This window comes from Dinoponera quadriceps, unplaced genomic scaffold, assembly GCF_001313825.1.
Source record: "Dinoponera quadriceps isolate SergipeBrazil2010 unplaced genomic scaffold, ASM131382v1 scaffold286, whole genome shotgun sequence".
NCBI lineage: Eukaryota > Metazoa > Arthropoda > Insecta > Hymenoptera > Formicidae > Dinoponera > Dinoponera quadriceps.
The window spans coordinates 241-13,079 of record NW_014554383.1 but is presented as its reverse complement, the minus strand read 5'-3'; the positions used below and the strand labels follow the sequence as shown (position 1 = coordinate 13,079).

The window sequence follows — 12,839 nt, the reverse complement described above, 5'->3', positions numbered from 1 at the left end:
GTGGTTCACTGCTGCTTCCCCATGATCTTTTACGTACTACGTTATTGTAGACGATCCACTTTTCATCTCTCGTAACCAACCGCTTCAAAAATGGATCGTTTTCTTGGCGTTTCAGCTGCACGTCGCAGATGGAAATGCGAGCGGTTAAGTTGGCCTCGGTCAATTCGTGCGGCACCCAAACATTGTGGCGAGAAACGTATCCCAACTGACGCAAATGGTTTTCTACACTTATATGGGATATATTAAGTGTCGTAGCAATCTCTCGTACTGTTTGCGATGGATTTTTGTCGACGGTATTCTTTATTACAGCTGAATCAATCTCTGCTGTGCGACCAGAAAGAGACGCGTCACTAACATCAAAATCTCCAGAACGGAATTTGGCAAACCATTTTGGACACACACGTTTTGTTAAAGCATCGTCCCCATACACATTACAAATCTTCTTATGAGCTTACGCAGCTCGTTTGCCTTTTTTGAAATAAAAAAGTAATATATGGCGAAAATAGACGTTCTTTTCTTCCATATTTGCAACCGTGCAGTACGCACAATACTCTGGTATTAACCGGCGTATGTTTACAAATAGGTTAGATGAAACGTCGTTTTTCAGCTGCGCAAGCGCGTTGTGCGATAGCGCTGTGGAAAAGAGATAGCAGAACGAGTAAACCTACTCCGATTAAAAAACCGAACGAACTTATTTGCCAACCCAATATATATGAGGTGTGTTTATAAAATAACGGGAATTTTTAAATTTCGCGGGTTTGGAGAGTCCGATCGTCAAAAATTTTTTTTATTATGTTGGTATACATGCCCCTGAAATATGATAAAATTTTCAGCTGTATTCATTGTTTACTTTGTCTGTGATAGCCGCTAAGGTTAGACGTGTTTTTATGAGCTCGACGATTTTCGTTTGTTAAAAGAAATGGATCAAAGAATTTGTATCAAATTTTGTGAAAAAAAGTGTAACAAAGTGTGTGAAATGTTAACAAAGGCCTATGGTGAGTCTGCTATGAATAAAACAAGAGTTTACGAGTGGTATAAGCGTTTCCAAGATGGCCGTGAAGACGTTGAAGATGACGAACGCCCCGGACGCTCCAGCATATCAACAACCGATGAAAACGTGGAAAAAGTGAAAGAAATGGTTATGAACGATCGCCGAATCACAATCAAAGAAGTCGCTGATGATGTTGGCATATCGATTAGTTTATGCCATGAAATTTTTTCGAATATTTTGGGTATGAAACGAGTGGCAGCAAAATTTGTTCGTGCTTGTTCGTGAATTTTTGACCAAAAACAATACTGTAACAATGCCCCAGCTTCCATATTCGCCAGACATGGCTCCGTGTGACTTTTTCCTATTTCCAAAAATAAAGAGAACCTTAAAAGGCCGTCGTTTTACAAGCATAGATGACATTAAAAGCGCATCGCTGAAAGAGCTAAAGGCTATCCCAAAGATCGAGTTTGAGAAGTGTTTCGAGGATTGGAATAAGCGCTGGCACAAGTGCATAATATCTAATGGGGACTATTTTGAAGGCGGCAACGTTAATGTAGACGAATAAATAAATATTTTTTTCAAATAACAAAAATTCCCGTTATTTTCTGAACACACCTCGTATATATAAATTTAATTATGTTTAATTGAAATAATTTTGACTGTTCAATATGCGAAATAACACTTATTGTAAATAAACTTTTTGGAATTAAAATGTGGCAAATGTATTTTAATCATGAAAGTAAAAAATATGTATGTATAAGAATATGTAAAATATAGAATAACGAAATCATAATTGTGCTGGAAAAAAACGAAAATATAGAAAATTAATTAAGTTAATTTCCGAAACAGATTCATTTATTATATTTTTTTCACTTACCGTAACGAATAGGAAACCATAAACGCAAAACACAGTACCGAAATAGAGAAACAATAGCAAGAGCAGTAATGTGAAAGTATGCTCGATTATGGTAACGGATCTATAAAGAGAATAAATAATTTATTTTAAAATAATATTTTATATACATTGTTTATTGAATGTTATTATTTTTTAACTTTGCAATTACTGTTTGAAGCTAAGATAATTTTATCATTAAGACTTTCTTTCAAACTCCATAGAGAAAATTCGAAATGTTTAATAGTTTATATTACTGAAAAATTCGCCTTCGAAATATATGAATATCTGTTGATTAATGTATAAACTTGCTGAAAGATAAAGAAATTAATTTTTTTTCAAGTTAGAATAATAATAAACTTAAAAATATCCACACATCACATTATTTATGTAAAATCCCTTTAACGCTAATTTTATAGAATTATCATTTGATTCGTAATCTAATATATTATAAATTTTAAGATCTGAGATAGCATGACGTAATATAAATATGAAGTATAAAATATTTTATCGTTGTCTCAATTTTTATGTAAACATGTGTCACCGAAAGCAGAATCTTTGATATTGCAATATTTGCATTTTCTGTTTTAGGTTTATTCGAAAGGTTTATCCGAAATACAGCGTCGATGTTTTAATGACGAAATATTACACTTATTTACATACCCATGATTATTCTCTGTACAAACATGTTAATTATATAACAAATATAAAATGGTATGTATGATACCTGATGAGCCGCATGTGGTCGATAACGTTCATCTTCAAAGCCATTGTGAAGTCTTTGGAATCGCGCATTTGGCATAAGCGGCTAGTTAAATTCTCCAATTGGCCACAGATGTGAAAAATAAGTAATCCCAGGAAATTATCGATACCCGCGTAAGAAAATGCAATTATCAGTAGCGTGACACATTTAATGAAAAATATAACTTCAAACTGTGGACTCACGGATGTTTCAAATATGTAATGAGCTTGCAGGGGTAGTGGTCTGACTATGTCAGTAAGATTTTTTATATGTCTCAGCGTATATCCCAAACCAGAAGCAACGATCAAGACTATTGATGTCAAGATTATTATAATGTAGCTGCATGCTAAGATTAATCGAGCGTATCGTGCATGACGTATCATAACGTTTTTCTCGATACAGGATTTCGACTTGATCCAGTCATGAAGAATCATAGACATTAATGGCGACAATGCTTAAAAAAGTAGTAATTGTTATAGTACACAATGAAGAAACTGTTTTACAATACCGTTAGGTATTGTTGGATGAATTACATAATAAACTTACACAGTAAAAATTTGTTTCATGAAACACATGTTACAAATAAAAAGTGGTCCAATTAAAGAAGAGAGTTTTTAAGTGCGGTTTATCGACTCTATAAATTTTAAAATATAAGAAATGTTCTATTATTATTTGAACATATGATGTTAAGTGATTTTAATTTAAACAAATGTATTTTGATGCTGCAACTCTAATTAATTCTGTTTCTACTATCAACGCTTGTTTGTCATCTACATATTGTTGCCTCTTAGGGTAATTTTTTCACTCATTCAATCATTCGCATAAGTGAACATAAAAATATAGTTTATAAAAATTTTAATTATACTAAACGGGTTCTAATCCAAGAGCTCCGAATGCGGGGAAGATTGGAACTTGTAAGCGCGGGGGTTGACGTCATGCGCGAGAGCTGGTATCACACGCGCGAGGATTGATTTCACACATTGTATTACTGACCATCGATATCCCCTCTGACCGTTGATATTCCTCTAGCGGTCGGTATATCTTCAGTGGGCCTGCACCTTTCCAGCACCCGTTTGATCGTTCGCGGCGATCCGCCCCCTCTCTAACCCACTGCTCACCTTCTCCCGCGCAAATAAATGGCGTCCCACATAATAAACGAGTTGACAAACGATTAAAGAAAGAACAATGATTAACAAAAGAAACGGCTGAAAAACGGTAAATAATCGGTAACTACGTTTTTGAGCATTTTATTAACGTACAAATGTTTATAAAACAACTAATGAAACATCTTTTGCAAGTTTATAATACTCTTTAGAGACATCTTACAAACATTGATGTAATTCTGCATATAAACCTCTAATGTCTTTTTGAATGTTTTACGTTTGTTATTTTATAAATATATACGGTATAGGAAATAAAAAAACTTTTTATTGTATGTATTATATTTAGTAAGCACAATGCACAATGCACAATAGCATAGCACAATGATATTAATATAATTATATCTATTTTCGCTTGAAAAATGATTTGAAAATTTTAAATACGTTTTATTACGAGCAGTGTTTTCGATATTTCTCACATCGTTATATATTATTCGAATCTATTCCCTTTAAAGATTTCTTTTGTCTTTGTAAAATATTTTGCATCCAATGCCTCGATGATTAAATTTCTCCGTATCATAGCTGAGAATATCCTATAACCATCACTACTTTTCAAATCCTTTGACATATATCAATAAAGGTTTCTTGTCGCCATCTTCTTCTGTTATATCAAGGGCTGCCTTGGTCAGACACATTGCATTAAAGTAAGGTATATATCCATCCGTCCATAATAATCCATAATATTTAGCGGTCAGCCGCAAAACTGAAAATTTTTTGGAATTTGTAAGATGATTCCGAGGGAAAGGTGGTCTAAAGACATAGTGAGAGAGAACAGTTCTTTTTCTCAATATCGCTACTTCTTTCACGATAAATGTCTTTCAGATGATGAATCTTTACAAGCCCACAAAAGCTGACTCAACAATGATGAAATATTCTCCAACCTGGACTATTTTGAGATTGCCCAGAGAGCTCTGGTTAAATATGGACAATTCTCCATTTATTGCGTTTCTTTTAAACACATTGAGGTAGTGTTTCTGCTATATGTTAAGTTGATTTTGCGCACTTTGTAAGTGGACTGTATTCAACTATGCAATCATACAAGATGAGACAATACGCAATAATATTGAGTTGTATTGGTGTTTGGATTGTACGTGTACGTCTCAATCTTGACGACGCAATTGTCAAAGATCGATTCATTTTCAACGTTCAACTGTCTTCAATCAAAGCCTTTCGGCCTGGCAACCTTTTCACATAAAATAAAAACGCGATAATAAACCAATATCTGAAGGTGACTGAATCAGTTCATCTATTTACTGTCCTATTAAATCTCGAACCATGAGAACAGCATGATTTATCGCAGCATGGCGGGTCGTATAAAGCTCTTTCTTTCTTTGTATAATGAAGATATAAATGGAGGTTTTTGTATATGAAGTATGGAGGCAGAAAAACACCATGAGCTAAACCACAAACTATGATCGAGGGGACACTTTTAGAAAAATTCATATTCTTTTTGGGATATTTAATATCCTGAAGCGCGCAGGTAGGAAATCATACATTTGAGACTCGAGTGAAGATGTAGCTAATAAGCCCAAATTTGCCCTTTTTCTAGTGTTTTTATCATCCTACACTACGGTTGAACAGTATAAATACTGAAATATAAAAGACTCGTTTAATACCTCTTCTAAAGCTGCTTTTTTTATTCCTGAGTCATCAATAGAATTTGGTTCATAATAATAAATTAGAGGGTGGTATATCCTTCATAGACTTTTCCAGTTTGTCGAAATATTCATTGAGCATATTGTAAGATGCAGCGGCTCTAGCAAGTTTGATATTATTAGTAAAATGTTGTGAATATTCACTTTTGTGTTTCCCCCATAAAGAATAAACCAGTCTGTGCCAGAAAGGTTATGTTGAAAATTTTTTTATTGTTTTTCCTTGTTTATTCAATAATGATTTGTCAAACATACGCAAATCGAGAATTGTAATATAAAATCTTCATTCGGCATATTTAACAACAGATTTTAATATATATCCCTTTTTTCTAAAATACTGTTTGTGCTCCTGCCTTCCTTATAAATTTCCCGTGATATTTATTATGCAGTGTACTATACGGCATATTATATTTTTCGGCTGTTCATCATATAATCTTTTCTTTCATCTGTCGCTGCAGTTAAAGCTTTATTTAAATTATTTTCTGTATATTTTTTATAAATGCGACAACCTAATTGTCTCTTATTTGTTCGTGACATGATACGGAAGAAACCAAATTCAAAAGATATGAAAGAAATGATATAAAAAATGTATTATATACTTACTTAAGTCAAGGAGTGAGATTGATCAGTAATCAAAGTTACTCCATATAAGTTATCAAAGTCATTCCATAGTGAAAAAAACAAAAAAAAAACACGGTTAAGATTATGAAATCCAAACCAATTGAATATTATATCTTATATAATTTAATTCCTATTAATTTAATATATTTGTTTTTAAAACAGTTATGAAATACTTATCGATGTATACTTAAAGTTATATAGGAAGGTATTCTAAACTATTTCAATAGACTGATTACGTTTTCGTTTTTTGAACTCACAAATTAATGCATATCATATGGAATGTCAGCCACTTTCTCCAATGACAGTCAAGGTTGCCATTACCAAAAAATTAGAAAAATGCGTTCAGAAACTCCAGAATTAGGGATTTACGCACGAAACGAAGTTTTTATCAAAGTAATCCCAATAGTCAACAATTTTTGGTATTACGAGAAATTCTGGTAAAACAATTTCGTTCGATAAGGGGGTAGTTTGATCTAGAACTTTAAAAAAATTGAATTTTTTTCATGCATTTTTTATAGTTTTAATATGAATGTGGAGAATGGATATGAGTGTGGAGAATATTTTTCTACAGCGTTATTTAAAAATTGGAAAAATTGGCAACGCTATAGAAGTTTGCATAGAGCAGTGCACAATAGACAACCGTACGTTCGAAAATCGGATAGGGGTGTAGCCAATAAATCCAAACTTACCCTTTGTCTAGTGTTTTTGTCATCCTACGCTATGGTTGAACGGTATGAACATTGAAATAATACGAATTCGTTTAGCATAATTTCGAACCCCAAACGAAGCAGATGTTAACGTATCATGAAAAATGGATAAGAAATTTGAAAATACATATACAGAACAAAGAATAAAGGGAAATTTCATGGTAATCGTTATACTGTAGAAACTGATACAAGTTTTTCAACAAGTACGTTGGTGAAAATATTGTGATCATTGAAAGATAAAAATATCATTATTAATAGAAACAACGACAATAAAATTTTTAATTTTTTTCATGGTATTTTCAGCCATAAGTAAATTTGTTATTTGTAAAATGTTCTATAAAGAAGTTACTTTTGCTAAAACAAATGCACGAGAATTGAAATTCAAAATTGCGATATAGTTGTTGTGGAGTTGATCGTATAAATTTGTGTCTTTTGATCAACACGGCGTTTGATATAAATAGACGAATTGTTACTATGAGCCTTTCAGATCTTGGCAGACCAGGAATAAATATGTTTTGTGGAATCATGAATATAGTCCAGGGGATATTAACAAATGCTTACTCTGCCTGTTTTGAAAACTTGTTACTTCGCGACAAAAGCAATCTATGAAGTGCTGACGAAAAAGGTTGGCTGGCGCAAAAAACGGTAGAAGAAAAAAAAAAGAAAATTAAATGCCTGGAAATATTACGCTCCATTTAACGGTCTCGGATAACGAGACATGGAAGAAATGAGGTTTTAGTTTCTTATTCGGTATGATAACGATAATCAGGAAATTCAACAACATATTACTTGGTCTTCTTCTAATAGCACCATACCTGTGCAGGCGTAGGTGGCCTCTTTTATATGCCTGTGGTGCGTACGCTATGTGTACACAGGCATATGGGACACACTGTTTAACGCCGGTTCCGAACGGCATATTATTTATAGTAGTGTTCTTGACAAAAATACTATTGATGGTTTGCCATTGCCTTTCGAAAAAAGACACGAACTTTATATATATTTTTGGTTTCTACTGGGATCGAATATGAGACCGCTAATATGGTAGACCAGGGTGCAGCCTGCCATGCCACGCTCGCGCTCTTGAGAATTAGTAAAATATTTGATATATCGGTAAAATTTAAATCATGCAAAGAATGCAATTACTGAAAAAATTGAAGTGACACTGAAGAATATGAAGAGTATTTGATAAGTCTGTGACTTTGGATGAAAAAAGATTTTAACCAAAATGTGACTTATTTTTCAGCATGGTCTCTTTTTGGCTCAATACATTTTGCCCAACAATATTCGAACTTCTATATGTCTTCTAAAAAATACGATTTCTCAAATTCTGCAAAACGCTTATTCGGTACAAAACTCGACATTTTCGAACGAAAAAAATGTATACTGCCAATACAAAGTCAATAGTATTTTAAGGTTATGTTGTTGCCAGGTGTCCAAACTTTCTATATGATGTTTTACATCTGACGATTTCAAAGTAATCTTGTCGGTGGAGCCATCTTTTGAAAACGGCGGAAACTTATTTGTATTACTAATAATTTATTCATCTGCGCCGAATGGAATAACTATTATAATTGTAATTTTCGTTATAATATTAGTATAATGAAATTTACAAACTATTACTGGAAATAATCCAATTGTTATTGAATGCAAAAGCGACATAAGACAAGATATAGAAATAACTCGCTGTAAATTGGGAGAAAACCGCCGAAACAAAACCAACGAGTAAAAATAATGTAATAGTTAAAAAATAAAAGATTATCACAAAATATTGTCAACGAGAAAATTATTGTAAGCAAAAACGTCGTTCCTCCGTTTTCAATCTCTTACGAGGGAGGGATGTTGTAAGCATAACCATTAGACTCGTCGACTGCCATAAACAAATTATAATCGTACATTGCCCCAATTACGTAACGTCACCTTACAGAAATGCTACTCTACATTCTGGCGAATACAATACCAAAATCCAAGTGGTCAGCGTCCACACCGAAGTGACGCTGACACATCAAAAGTATCCCCTCTGATTTAGACATAAAAAGAGATTAAAAAGGACATGAGATCGTACTCTGGGAGACTCTCGACTTTCAGCTCTCAGGTACTGACACGCTGTCGGTCACACTAGAAATACTCTATCAGGCGGAAAATATAATAATGACAAGTTCATATTCGAACGAGAGATAATTTATTGTTACCATCGCTTTCTGTTCTACTGTGCTGCGACGGGCACTTCACAGTACTCTCGTCGACTCGACTCACGCAACAAATGCGTCTAGTGTTACATCCAACAGATCGTCGCTAAATGTTTATTTATTAGCCGGGCCAAAATTACAAACCCAAATAACATCGATAATTCTAAAGCGGCGTTGATCATGACGATTGATTAACCTAGTATCCGGATAATAGATAATCATTATGTGATTTCCACAGAAGAGGCAGGTAATCTAAGTCGCGAGAATCATGTTTCATTTACCGAATCATTTTTTAGTTATTGTTACATACAGTGCTGCTTGCACATCGTTTCTTACTTTTCGCATAATCCAACAGTTAATTAACGATGCAGGTCAACACTTTCCGATAACGTCTTCGATTTTACATGAAAATATTTACCCAAACGCCGATTGGCAATTATACCGCTTTATTGACGATTTGTTATTCGGAGCTGACGATCTAAAGACCATTAGTCATTTTCGGGATTAGCTCGTTTTATTGTTGCGCCGAAGAGAATTCGAAATCCGAAAGTGAGCAAATAATTCGTCAGCGTTTCTCGCTAATATCGAAAATCAAAAGCATGCTTGGCATGACATGCTCTTTGAAAATGACAAGTGTGTAAAAATTCTCCGAATTACATGGAAACCGGGACAGGTTTCGTTTCTTTTTTGTACTGGTGAATAATAAGTTTAGTAATCAAGAGTTAGGGCATGTTCCACGTATTCAAGTTTATTCTATTGGAAGTACAAATTAGTACAGTCCGTTTTCAAAAGATGGCTCTGGCTATTATGAATGTTTTATAATGACAGCTGATTTCGGTGGTTTCAGAGAAGTTAGACATCTGTCAATAATATTCAGTTTATATCGCTTTGAGTTTCGCACAAAATCCCTGTTTTTTACTGTGTTGAATATGTCAAATTTTATGTTAATTAAGCAGCATTTTCGAGAGGTTTTATATTTCTGCTTTAATTGAAAGAAAAGTGCAGCTGAAGCGCATTGAATGCTTGTAGAAGTTTATGGTGACAATGCTCCAACTGATAAATCATGTAGGAAATGGTTTCGACGTTTCAAAAATGGTGATTTCAGCGTTGAAGACAAGCCTCGCTTTGGACAAACAAAAAAATTCGAAGACCAAGAATTGGAGGCATTACTCGATGAAGATCCGAGTCAAACGCAAGAGTAGCTTGCAGAATCATTGTGAGTTACGCAACAAATAGTTTCCGTACGATTGAATTCCATGGGAATAATTCACAAGCAAGACAATTGAGTGCCTTATGAACTGAAACAGAGAGACGTAGAAAAGCGATTTTTTACTTGCGAGCAACTGATTCAGAGTCAACAAAAAAAGAGTTTTTAAGAGTAAGAAATTCACGCCGTGTACAAAATTGTGAAATCTTCACACAAATTATACAATCGGACAACGGCACAAATTTTGTGGGAGCAGACCAAAAATTAACCTCGAGATTTCGGACATTTTCTGAATACTACTGAATCTGATATTATTACATAGAAGGTTATCTTCTCTTTGGCCGTACACTTCGGAGGACTGTGGAAAGGGGGCGTACGTAGTGTAAAGTATAATTTGCGTCGCGTATTCAGTCGAAATACTCTAACGTTCGTAGAGTTCCCTATTCTATTATGCAAAATAGAAGCATGCCTCAATTCGCGTTCAATCGCAACCCTAGCTGACGCTCTTGATGATTATAAAAGCCTAATGCCTGGGCATTTCTTGATTGGTTCAACTCTCACTGTGAATTCAGAACCTTCGATATTAGACCTACACGAAAATCGACTTTCGCGTCGGCAGTTAGTCCGCCATGTAACGGAACGATTGTGGCGGCTCTGGCAGACAGATTACGTTAACACTTTACAGCAGCGAGCGAAGTGGTGCAAAAGTAAATCTCCGATCAAGATAGGACAACTTATTATTCTCCGCAATAATACGCTATCACCTTGTGAATGGGAGCTTGGGAGGATAACACAATGTCAGGCGGATAATGATTAATGCAAATAGTTAGTTTTAAGACGGTTACGTTCGAGTACAAGCGACCGATTGTCAAACTATATCCTATCAGTCGAAAGCGAAACGACTGGCGAGTAAAAATAGAAGAAGGGGAGACCTTACTTTACGTTTATAGTTTTCGTTAATGTATTTCATTTTAATCATTTATCGGTATATCAAGTCACGTTCAGCGGCATAAGGGCGGAACGCTTTGTAGTTTAGCAACAAATACAAGCGAGAGACTCACGTTGCTCAAAACACTCACCAAAGAGGCGAAAAGCGTTACAGCGGGATTAAAGCGCGGTACCACTATTCCTGATAATGTCAGAATGCACAAAATTAAATCGTCCGAAACTAAAATTTCGAAGGTAGGCGGCATGTTCAAGTTTCGAACATCGGCGAATATTTGAGAAGAAATATTGATTATGCCTATATACCGCTCTTGACCAATGCAAGTTATAATATCAACAAGCGATTAATAATAAATCTTAAATCTGATGAAAGGATGCGAGCAAAGCACGAGCCCAGACGCTTAACCCTTAGCTGACACACGTCAAAATAATAACGTACGTGCTATAGGGGGTATTTTGGACAGCGAGAAAAAATGTGTATAATTGTTTTATTTATCAATATTTTTATTTGAAAATTTTTATATATGTTTTTTGAAGTCTCTGTTAAAGGATTAAACTGCTTATGAAGCCCAAAATTCAAAAACACTCTGGGGTACTTTTAACCCCGTGTGTCAGCTAAGAGTTAATAATATCAACGTGGCAGCGTATGCTCGCTCTTATCGAATTAATAAAAAAAACATGTTAGTAAATAGATTATACCCAATCAGCTGGTTACTCGTTAGCCCTTTTTGAAGATTGCCGCGTTTAATTGGTCGCCTAAACCAGCCAGGTATAACTGTCGCCAAAGTCAGTTTTTCGGCAGGTATCATCGCATGTGGGAGCATTTTGACGTGCTCTCCATTCGGTCATCGTTTGTTGATCCTATAATTCTGGTTAAGCGATGTCTCTAAAATATTTTCATTTCGCACTCGATTAGTTCGAAAAAATATTAATTATAATTTGTTGGGAAGTATAATACGACCACCTAATTATACTCAATAACAAACCTACGTGGACAAGATTTCCGAACTCGTTTGTGTTCAAGATCTTCATTGCGAATGGTGGCAATTACTCCGCTATCTAAAATCTCCATCACGAAATCGAAGAACAACATCACGTCAGCAGAAGATTTCCGTTTATAAAAACTCAGCGTTTTTCCCTTTCCTCTTTTTATTCCTTTGATTCGTGGGCATTCTCTATTGTTTCTCTTGTGGTTTATTTATTAAAGTTATTTGACAATTAATGTTCTTCATATATTGAAACTTAACTTCGCCAATCCTGCCGCTCTTTCCTCTATAATCTCATCTGCGACACTTTACTTTTGCGAACAAAATTGGACGGATCCAGCATAACTGATCGTTAACAGCTTGATCCGAAACAGTGCATATTCAAATGCATATTCACAAAAGTTTCAAGTAGATATCAATTAGTGAATTTGTAACAACGTTCAAAATCGAATAAGTTTATATTATTTTGTTATTAGNTTTCCGCCTTTTTCAAAAGATGGCTCCACCAACAAGATTACTTTGAAATCGGCAGATGTAAAACATCATATAAAAAGTTTGGACACCTGGCAACAACATAACCTTAAAATACTATTGACTTTGTATTGGCAGTATACATTTTTTTCGTTCGAAAATGTCGAGTTTTGTACCGAATAAGCGTCATTTGCAGGAAATTTTGATTTATTTCTTTCATTTAAAGAAATCTGCTGCTGAGGCGCATCGGTCGCTTGTAGAAGTTTACAGTGATGCTGC

The 12,839-nt window shown here is 34.7% G+C and overlaps 1 long non-coding RNA gene across 1 annotated transcript; it reads right to left on the bottom strand.

Annotated features, from left to right (window-relative positions):
* Positions 1–4,192: 4,192 nt before the first annotated feature.
* Positions 4,193–12,277, bottom strand: LOC106747614. Its single transcript, XR_001374668.1, has 3 exons — positions 12,094–12,277; positions 11,803–11,989; positions 4,193–4,488 (listed from the first exon to the last, which is right to left on the bottom strand). It is a non-coding gene; the product is annotated as an uncharacterized LOC106747614 (long non-coding RNA).
* Between the last annotated feature and the right edge of the window lie 562 nt (positions 12,278–12,839).